The sequence below is a fragment of the Octodon degus genome, unplaced genomic scaffold (genome assembly GCF_000260255.1).
Source record: "Octodon degus isolate 3935 unplaced genomic scaffold, OctDeg1.0 scaffold00399, whole genome shotgun sequence".
In the NCBI taxonomy this organism is placed as follows: Eukaryota; Metazoa; Chordata; class Mammalia; order Rodentia; family Octodontidae; genus Octodon; species Octodon degus.
The window spans coordinates 186,470-196,820 of record NW_004524975.1 but is presented as its reverse complement, the minus strand read 5'-3'; the positions used below and the strand labels follow the sequence as shown (position 1 = coordinate 196,820).

Below are 10,351 nucleotides of genomic sequence, written 5' to 3'. Positions count from 1 at the left end.
GTGGTGCTGGGGGATCGAACCGCGGTCCCTGATGCTTTGCTAAGCTTGTTCTAAGTAGGTGCTTTAGACCACTGAGCCATCTCTCCAGCCCTCCACCACATCTTTGAAGATGGCAGTTCATGTGAAAAATTTTCACCTCGACTAACTCAGTATGCTGATATCTTTGTCTAAGCAACTATGTCATTTGTAGTTTATTTTCTTTATTTTTTAACTTCAGCGAGAATTGTATTTTATGAACCAATATTTTGCTACATAACTGTTGTTCCTCATAGGTTGTCATCTGCAAAGATGCAAGGACAGGAGGAAACCTGAGAAGGCAATGGTGGCATCAGTAGTGTAGCTCATGAGTAGGTACAGGAATGGACACTGAGTAGTAGTAACACAAAGGCATCAAGGTGAAACTTTTTATAAATTTTTGTAGCATAAGCAATGACTGGTTTTGTACTTTTTCCTAATCCTTCCCTTTTAAGTACAATAATCTAATTTAATTTAAATTCTCTTCGCTAATCTTATGCTTTTCTAAAAAGCCAAGTTAGCATCCAATTACCGCATTTAGCATTAACTGTGAGATTAAAAGTGTATGATTGATGAAAGTACTTCTGAATGATTTGTCTACCTGACCACGAAGATACTGAAGTTTTTCCGAGATGCATATTAAGAAGAGCAGAGGACTATTTCACCCTTCTCTGTGTCAGTCAATACTCTAAAATAGGGATTTCTAATCTTTTTGGCAATTCAACTCTTTATATGGTCTCTACAGCATAAAAACTTAAACTAGAAGCTTTGTAATGTTGTAATAGCTATAACCTGGTTATGATTGGAATTACAAAACTCAGACTATGTAGGAACTCTTCCTAAGTGCTGAATGCCTACATGTACCTTCTCAGAGCTCAGCTATGCTACATATTCATGTTCCTGCTTGATTATCCAGAGGCACACTGTATCCTGACATTCACTGGGTACATATCTAAACTTCAGTTACATAATTTGCTTATATCTAATGTTGAATAATTTGAGTAAGCTGAAGGCAGAAAGTACATATTTAAGCCAATGAAGGGCCAGGTAATTTTATTGTCACTATGTAGCAAGGTGTGTTTTACTTTTCCCTTATCAGATTGAAGAGCTTTACAATATTTGGATAGTTTAAAATTACTTCATTTTAACCATTTGGATAGGATAGACAGAGATATGACATATCTTATAAAAGTTGAGCTGTATTATCTGTATAACAAATTAAACAGTAAATAAGAACTTCTTTTGGTGTGTTGACTCCATCAACAAGGTCTTATAAAAATATTTACTGATACAGGTTGAGTATTCCTTAATCTGAAATGCTTGGGAACAGAAGTGTTCAGATTTCAGTATTTTGCAGATCTTGTAGCATTGCCACAGACCTTCAACACTGAAATGCTCTAAAACCCAAAACATCTTTGAAAGTGGTGATGATTTTAGATTTTCACAGTAGGGATACTCAGTGTGCATTTCTCCAGTGAAAATTTCAGATCTGGTACCATCCACTTACATGAACTATAGTGGCTCTTTGTTTATACTTTCTTCAGTAATCGCTATGAATCTGGGTTTTTTCCCTACTTCTTTTTAAGGAAAGGAAAAGATTTACAATCAGATAATCTGGGTTTGTGTATTTCAGCTCTGTTGGCCTCAGCAGATTTGAGCCTAGTTTGTCAGTCTATAAAATGAAAATCATAATTCTGCCTTCTTCAATGTATGGTCATAGAGATGAGATATACATGAACATATTTAATAATTTTAAGGTATAGAAGTATTGGGGCCAGAGAGATGGCTCAGTGGAATAAGCACTTCCCTGGTAAGCACAAGGGCCTGAGTTTAATCCCCGCCACCCGCAAAGAAAAGAAGTATAAAAGTGTTAATTTTTCCAATGAATTTGGGAGAAGAAAGAAAAAGTATGTTCTTGTATGTGAAAAGAATTAAAAGGGCTTTAGAGATCCTTGAAGCTATTCATCAAGGACTAAAAATATCCTTCAGAGAACAGAAATATTATGCAATGCCTCTGTGTTCTAAGTTTTTAAAAATATATCTTAATTTATCTTCCCAATAGTCACATTGGAAGTTCATTATGAATCTTAAAGATAAACTGAGGCATGGGAGACTAGACACTGATGTGTGTACACTGAGTGCGAATGGGCCTGGCCATTGTGCTGCACTGCATATCTCTAGGTGTCCTTCCACATATGGCTTGGTATGCCCTCACATGCCTGAAGCAAAGATTTAACTGAATTGATTTTGAAAATGGTTTTCATAAATGGGTTATCTCTGCAATGGATAATTCTGTCCCCATATTTCTCTAGTGTATGTCTTTATGTCAGCATACCCAAAATGGAATAATTTTGAGTTACTAGGAAACTTTTGTTTTTACATATGATGTGAATTAACTGGAATTATGTTCACTTGCTATTCTTATGTAAACTTTACAAGCGATGAAATTAATTCCACTCTTTGTTGAATGATGAGAAAGTTTTTCTTTTTCAAAAATTTAAAGGCACAGTCAGATAATTTGGAGTTATCAATCCAGATACTGTTAAACAAGATGTCTTGAAGTCAAATTGTGTTTGTCTATGAATTGTGTGCTAGAAACATTTGATAATGTACAAAGTAGTCTATGATAACACTATTTAGTTATTTATATATTTTCCTTACATGCCATTTTTGCAAATATTCTCAAAATTCTTGGTAATAAAATATATTTCTTATCACCTAACTTTCATGTGAAAATCTTGACCCACCTCTCATAGAGGGATCTAAGAAAAATCTCTTTTGGTTGTGCTACTTTCCTAAGCATTGGTAACAGAGTTATTTTGCAAATAGGTGCTCATTTCTTGAAATGAAAGTGTGGAATCACTAAAATTGTGAATTTATATTAGTTCCTCTGAAATGTGGTAAGCATGTAAATGTCAACTTCAGCCAAAATAGAAGAGTAACTAAAAATGCTGATGTCCTATTGCTTTCACATAGTAAGAGCTTAGCAATCTGTCTGAAAGCCTGTTATATCTACTCTTTTAAATTATTTCTATTGGGCCAGCAAAATAGCTCAGCATTGCACAATGCCTGCTTAGGTAAGTGCTCAGGGACCATGGTTCAATCCCTGGCACCTTATGACCCACCAGCCCTGACCCCAATGTGGCCTGAGCCAGCCACAAAAACAAACAAAAGATTTAATCAAAAGATTTTGGTTAAAAAAGTGATCTCAAAAGATTTTTCACTTCACTTTTTCAACTAGTGATCTTAAAAAAGAATAAAAAATTAAAGAAAATATTTTTGCTAAACCAATTAGTACTTAGAGGTACTTTTATTTATTTTGTTCTTGTTGTCACAGACTAGTGATTGGATTCAGGGCCTTGTTTTTGTGAGGCAGGCTCTTATGCTGCTGAGCTATTTCCTTGGCCCTAGTATTCATATATACTTTAAAAAATAAAAATACAACTTTCTTTTATAAAAGGAAACTCAATATTTCAGTAGCAGCTAAGTAAATTGAGTACATACACTTATACCAAGAATTATAACCCTAAAAGTTCTATAATTTTATTATACACAGCATGGGCTATTTTTATTGTTTTTAAAGTGATAACATGTATTAGGTCTTTGGCTACCTTTAGTGTATGAAACGTGCTCCCTTGGTTTTGATTTCTTAGGCAGATTGAAAGATTAAAAACTCAAACCTGTAACATTATAGCCCAGCCAGTTCACCAATCCCAGCCACAGGTGATGCAGAGGGCTTTGACTGGCATGCACTAACATGATGCCTTCTGCCATGAAGTCTCTGATGAGGCAGCAAGGCAAAGAAGTCAGGTATTTCTCCCATACTCTGAGGGTTCAAAAACTCATCCAATTTACCTAAAAGACCCTTCAGCTGGACATCAATACCCATATTATTTTAAAAAAATGTTTGTTGTTGTATGGGACCCAGAGACACACCTTTCCCTTGTACCATCCTGTGCAAATAAGGGAAGTCCACATCAGCTGTTAGGTCTGCTGTTCCAGTGGCATTTAAGACATCATGAAACTTGTGGCCACAAAATCCTCTGAAATCATCCCTCTCCTTTCCATCATGACAATAATGAGCAATCAGTGCAGCATCTCCAATTAGCACAATGTATTCAGAAAGTTCCGGAATGATAACCCCAGCATGAGGACACACTTCAGCATGATCCCCTGTTTCATTATGTTGCAAAATAGCTTCTGCTGGGGTGACACAATGTACCAGAAAAAAACCCAGCTTATCAGAAACTGTGGATCAATATCATGTAATGGGTTAAGTTTGCAGAAATAATTTCCTGTTTCATAGTAGAGAGAATTGAAGAATCGAAGTATCCACAGGAAAATAGAAAAGAGATGCTGGCAGCTTATAATAAGGCTACTATAGATAAAAGGGGTATGTCAAGCAAAAGAAAAATGTCTAAAGCTGCTAGAGAGGGAGAAGAAAAAAGTGATTCATTGTGGAGATAGAGGAAGTTTTAAAAAAGTGTCCCTAAAGAAACTGCATGAGAATTTTTATCTTAATAATGACATTATTGGAAAGGGACTAATTGTGACTGCTGCTGTGTAAAATACTCATTGAATCTTAAATTCTGATACTGTGTCAGTAGTAAAAAATGTTTTAGGACTGCAGGAAATTACTAAAACCATAAGATTACCCTGAACTTCATAGCTTTCCATAAGTGATATACAAACACCCAATTTCCGTGACCAAGAATTTTTGCTCTGTCAAGTCCCATAAGATTAAGTTCTTCCTCTCTCCAAATTTTGAGGATCCCATTCCCTGCTCCCTCCCAACTCAGCCTAATCTTACATGCAAACCAGAATGTGGTTTTTCACTTTAAAAGAGCAGCCAAATCTTGCTTCAGGGCTGATTAGTCTTTCCCTGTGTGGAATTCTTGGCCCTGCTAATAAAAGTCTCTAAATTTTAATCTGTTTTGTTTTCAGCCTCTTATTTAATTTGACCCCTTCACATCTGAGGACTCGTCCATGATCCCATCCCAAATCTACTGGGACAAACAGAGGCGAGAGATTTCTGAGTGCCTTTACTCTTCAGGGGTCAAACTGAGAGAAGTTCCTCAGCCCCAAAGGGATTCTCTGTCCTCAGAATTCCAAAATCCTGCACTATTCAGAAAAAAGCCATCTGGATCCTTACTGGTAGGGTCTTTCCTGTTCTTTTTGGGGCACCACTGGAGAGTCTTTGGAGGAGTTGGATGCAACCTTATCCCCAAGACTCAACTGCAGACCATGGCGGTAGCTGGTAGCCATTGGATTTTTCTAGTTCTCCGGTATTTGTCAGTCTTGTGTTTGTCTGTGTTTTTGTCACTATGGGTCAGTCTGCTTCTGCTTCTCTGTCATCTTTTCAATGTGCTCTTGATAATTTTCAGGATTTCAGAAAATGAGCTTCAGAATATGGGGACTCTGTGTCCCCTGGCAAGTTAAGAATGTCTGTGAATTTGGAGCAGTGAAGCTTCTCCCGAGGCCAGATGGCTCCCAAAGGGCACTTTTAAATTTTGTTCTGCCTACCAGATTCACAGAATCATCTTTGACAAACCAGGATACCCTGATCAGATCCCCTATAACCTGACCTGGATTGACCCTCCAAAAAAGGGGAGAACACTATGGGTGTTGGAAGGTTGAGTCAGGGGAGGTTGGGTCAGATGTGTAAGGTGGCAGGTGATGGAGGCATGAGTAAAGGGGTAGGGAAAGAGTCTCATCCAAGACCTTCCAAAAAGAGTCAAAGCCTGCTGTTCCAAACACTGTTCACTATTTTCTGCTTGGTCCCACATTGTAGCTGTTGCTTCCCCAACAACCAAGAGCTGACCACTAAAGAAAAAGTCAGGAGTTCCCACTGTTCTTCCTTAGACCCCAGAATCTTACCCTGCCCCTTTACCCACACCTCCATCGCCTGCCACCTTACCCAACTGACCCCACCTCCCCTGACTTAACCTTTCTCCTGAGCCCCTCCGATACCCATAGTGTTCTCCCTTTTTTCAGGATCCATCCACCCAAGCTCCCTCCCCAGATTGTTCTTCTGTCCCAATGTTACTCTTAAGGGAGAGGCCTGGTTTAGTCAATGATCTTCATGATAAATGTCCCTTTTTCAACTACTGATTTATACAAATGGAAAAACCAGAACTCCTCTTTCTCTCAGAACCTTCATGAATTGATTTCTTTACTTGAATCTGTTTACTTCATTCATAAGCCAACGTGGGATGATTGCCAACAGTTGTTATAGACTCTCTTTACCTCAGAAGAGAGAGAAAGAATTCTAGGGCTGGGTAGCAGATTGTTTCTGGGGACAGATGGCCAACCCACATTGGATTCTGTTCACTAGGAGTGTGTCTTCTCTTCGACCCGATCCCGTTGGGATCCCAACTCTGATGCAGGTAGAGGTGAGATGCATATTGCCAGACTCTGCTGAGTGCACTCAGAGCAGCTGCCACAAAGCAAACTAATGTGTTTAAGGTGACTGAGGTGAGCCAAAAGCTGGATGAGTCCCCATCGGCATTTTTGGATCGCCCCCAAGAGGCTTATAAAATTTATACTCCCTGAGGCTGGGAAGATGGCTCAGTAGAATAAGCACTTGCCTGGCAAGCACAAGGGCCTGAGTTCAAACCCTGGTTCCAAAAACAAAAAAAAATTTATACTCCCATTGACCATGAGGCACCAGAAAACAGATGCACTCTAAATGTGGCTTTTGTTTCCCAATCAGCCCCAAACAGTAGAAAAAAGCTTCAGAAACTTGAGGGGTTTGAAGGCAAGCCACTGGATGAACTAGTTGAGATAGCACAAAAGTATTTAACAATAGAGAAGACCCAGGGAAACATGGCTAAGATTCTCATTGCCATGGGAGAAAAGGACAAACCTGCAACAAAAGGCCCTAACATGCAGACTAAACAAAGAAAAAAACTCCCTTTAACAAAAATCAATGTGCCTACTGTAAAGAAGGGCACTAGAAAAATGAATGTCCTGTAAAAAAGAAAAAAAGGTAATCAGGTGAAGGTCTTCACCCAGGAGGAAGATTGATGGGGTCAGGACTCTCCTTCTAACCCCAGTGAGCCCAGGGTGACTTTACAAATCAGGGACCAACCTATTGACTTTCTGGTCAACATGGGGGCCACCTACTCAGTCTTACAATAGGCTGCAGGGCCCCTCTCTGAAATAAAGACTCAAATTCAGGGAAAAGACAAAATCATATCCCTGGACTGAGGCCCATATTAGAAACTTGGGATCAGGCCAGATGACCCACACTTTCCTTTTTTGTGCCTGAGCACACTTACCCTCTAATTGGGTGAGACCTGCTCCACAAATTACAGGCTCAGATCTCCTTCGGAGATATCTCTCCCTAAGTGACTTTCACTGCAATCCCCAACATTGTTCAATGGCCACTAGCTATTCTGTTCTCTTTTCCAATCACTAAAGGACATTTACTTCTGCCTGATGGAAAAGCTTCCCCAAAGGCCAAAGGGGGGCTCCAGGACAAATGAACAATAAAAGTCCCTGGCATCTGGGCTGAATCAAATATGGCTGGATTGGCCATTAGTCAACTTCCAATTGTAGTCTCATTGCTCTTGGGGGCCTCTCCAATCCGTGTTTGCCAGTACTCCTTGAGTCTACAGGTGTGAACAGGAATTAGTGTACATATCCAAGGACTAAAAAAGGAAGAAATACTGGTGCCCTGCAAATCAGCCTGGAATATCCCCTTGCTCTCAGTAGAGAAACCAAGAAACTCTGATCACAGGCCTGTCCAGCACCTATGGTAATCAACCAAAGAGTGGAGGCCCTCCACCCTACTGTGCCTAACTTTACAACTTTTAAGCCTCTTTCCTCCAAATCAGAAGTTCTATTAAGTCACTGATCTCAAGGAGGCCTTCTTCACCTAGCCTTTGGCCCTGGTGAGTCAATCTCTTTTTGCTTTTGAATGGACAGATGCCTGAACTGGGGAAAGCAGACAATTGACATGGACCTGCCTTTCTCAGGGGTTCAAGAATGCTCCCACACTGTCTGATGAGGCATTAAGTGGAGACTTATTGAATTACAGGAGGGAACACCCTTATATCACAGTCCTTCAGTATGTGGACAATGTTCTTGTGGCTACTGAGAACTTAGATGAGTGCACTGAGGCTACTGAAGTCTTGCTCTAAAAATTGGATAGACTCAGATATCAGGGATCTGCCAAAAAGGCACACCTCTGTTTGCCTCAGGTCACTTATTTAGGTAACACACTGGTGAGAAGACAATGAACCCTCTTCTCCAAAAGGATATAGGCTATCTTAAAGATTCCTTCCCCAAGAACAAAGCATGAAGTCAGAGATCTTCTGGGTCTGGTGTGCTATTGTCACTTGTGGATACTGGGATTTACTAAGAGTGCACAGTCCCTATATGCCTGTACCAGGGGAAACCGCACTGCAGATCTTGCTTGGACTGACCAGAAAGAGCAAAATTTTCTTAAGCTAAAACAGGTCCTCATCTCAGCCCCTGCACTGGCCCTCCCTAACCTTACTAAGCCTTTCCAACTCCATGTAACAGAGGGAAAGTGATCACAAAAGGGGTCCTCACATAGTATTTAAGACTCTGGAAAGGTCAGTGGATTTTCTTTCCAAATGGTTGGACACCAAGGCTGCAGGTTGGCCAAAGTGCTTAAGGGTAATAGCAGCACAGGTGTCCTGACAAAGAAGGCCATTATGCTGACTTTTGGCCAAGAAGTGAAAATTATTGCACCTCATGCTATCGAAAGCCTACTTTACTAACCAGACTGGTGGTTATCCAATGCCAGGATAGTACATTTCCAGTCTCTGTCTCTGGACCCTGTCCATGTCAAATTTCTCTCCACCATGTCCCTCAACCCCACTACCCTTCTGCCGGATGATGACCTGGAGCACCCAATCTATGGCTGCTTGGAGATTCTGAACACTGACTCATGCCTAAGGAAAGACCTCACAGACGTGCCACTTGCCTCACCAGATGTAATGCTGTACACTGATGGGAGCAGCTATGTCTAGGATGAGGTCTGATATGCACGAGTGGTGTAGTCACCAAAAACAGGTAACATGCACCCAAACCTTGGGACACAGGACGTCAGCTCAATGGAATGAGCTCATTAGCTTCACCCAGGCACTGTGATGGGGAAAGGACAAAAAGATAAACATTTACACCTGATAGCAGGTATACTTTTGCTATGCTCCATGTTCATAGGGCTGTATACCAAGAAAGGGGTCTTCTCACTACTGGAGGACATAAGATCAAAAGCACCCAGGAGATGCTGGACTTGCTGGTGCCTGTATGGCTCCCTTGGGAGGTTGATGTAATACATTATAAGGCCACCAAAAGAATACCGTGGTGGCCTGGGAAAATGCCTTGGCAAATATCACGGCTTGTGAAGTTGCCAGAAAACCAATGGGGTCAATAAGACTACTTATTACTCCTGCCTCAAGTCCTAGAGAAACCCACCTATTCAGACTTTGCTCATGCCTTGGCAAGTCTAAAGTTTTCTCCAACCTTTGAAGGTTGGAGAAAGTTGCCTGACTCAAGGATCTCTTCCTAGAGACATTGGACCATGAACTGATCCATTAGACCCACCGAAGCATGCACCTGGGAGGGGCCAAATTGACTGAACTATTACAAAAGAGTTCTTTCACTAATAATTTAACACAGATAAGTGAAGAGTTCAGCTGCCACTATCCTCAATGTGCACAAGTAAACCCCAGTAGGGCACTTCAGAAAAGAGACAAAGGGCCAGAGCATTGACCCTGGAGAACACTGGGAGATTGACTTCATCGAAATAGTTTTGGGAAGAGGAGGCTACAAGTATCTACTGGTGCTGTTGGATACTCTCACAGGATGACCAGAAGGGTATGCCACCCAGACTGAGTCAGCAAACATAGTTACAAAAATCTCCTTACTGAGGTAGTAGAGTTTGGCCTACCCTTCACTGTGGGGTCCAATAATGGTCAGGCTTTCAAAGTCCAGATAACTCAAAAATTAACCCAAGCTTTAAACATTAACTGGAGGCTTCACTATGCCTACCATCCACCAAGCTCAGGACAGGTAGAAAGGATGACTAGGACCATTAATGAAACAATTTCAAAGTTGATGCTAGAGGCTTGAGGAAACTTGGTGAGCATCCTTCCCTTTGCTCTTTTTAGGGCATGATATATTCCCTATGTGAAAGCAGTCACTCATTTTGAGGCAATGTATGGACGAACTCACCCTGTCCTCCTTAAAATGGGAGAAAAGATTTTAGCCTCAATACCTAACCAGGAACCTGTAGATCCCTACAGGCTCTACAATCTATACTCCAGGCAACTCACCACCTTTTTAGACAATGCCAGGTTTC

At 40.8% G+C, this 10,351-nt stretch overlaps 1 pseudogene; it reads right to left on the bottom strand.

Annotated features, from left to right (window-relative positions):
• Nucleotides 1-3,703: 3,703 nt before the first annotated feature.
• On the bottom strand, nt 3,704-5,917 carry LOC111814659 (annotated as a pseudogene).
• Nucleotides 5,918-10,351: the final 4,434 nt, after the last annotated feature.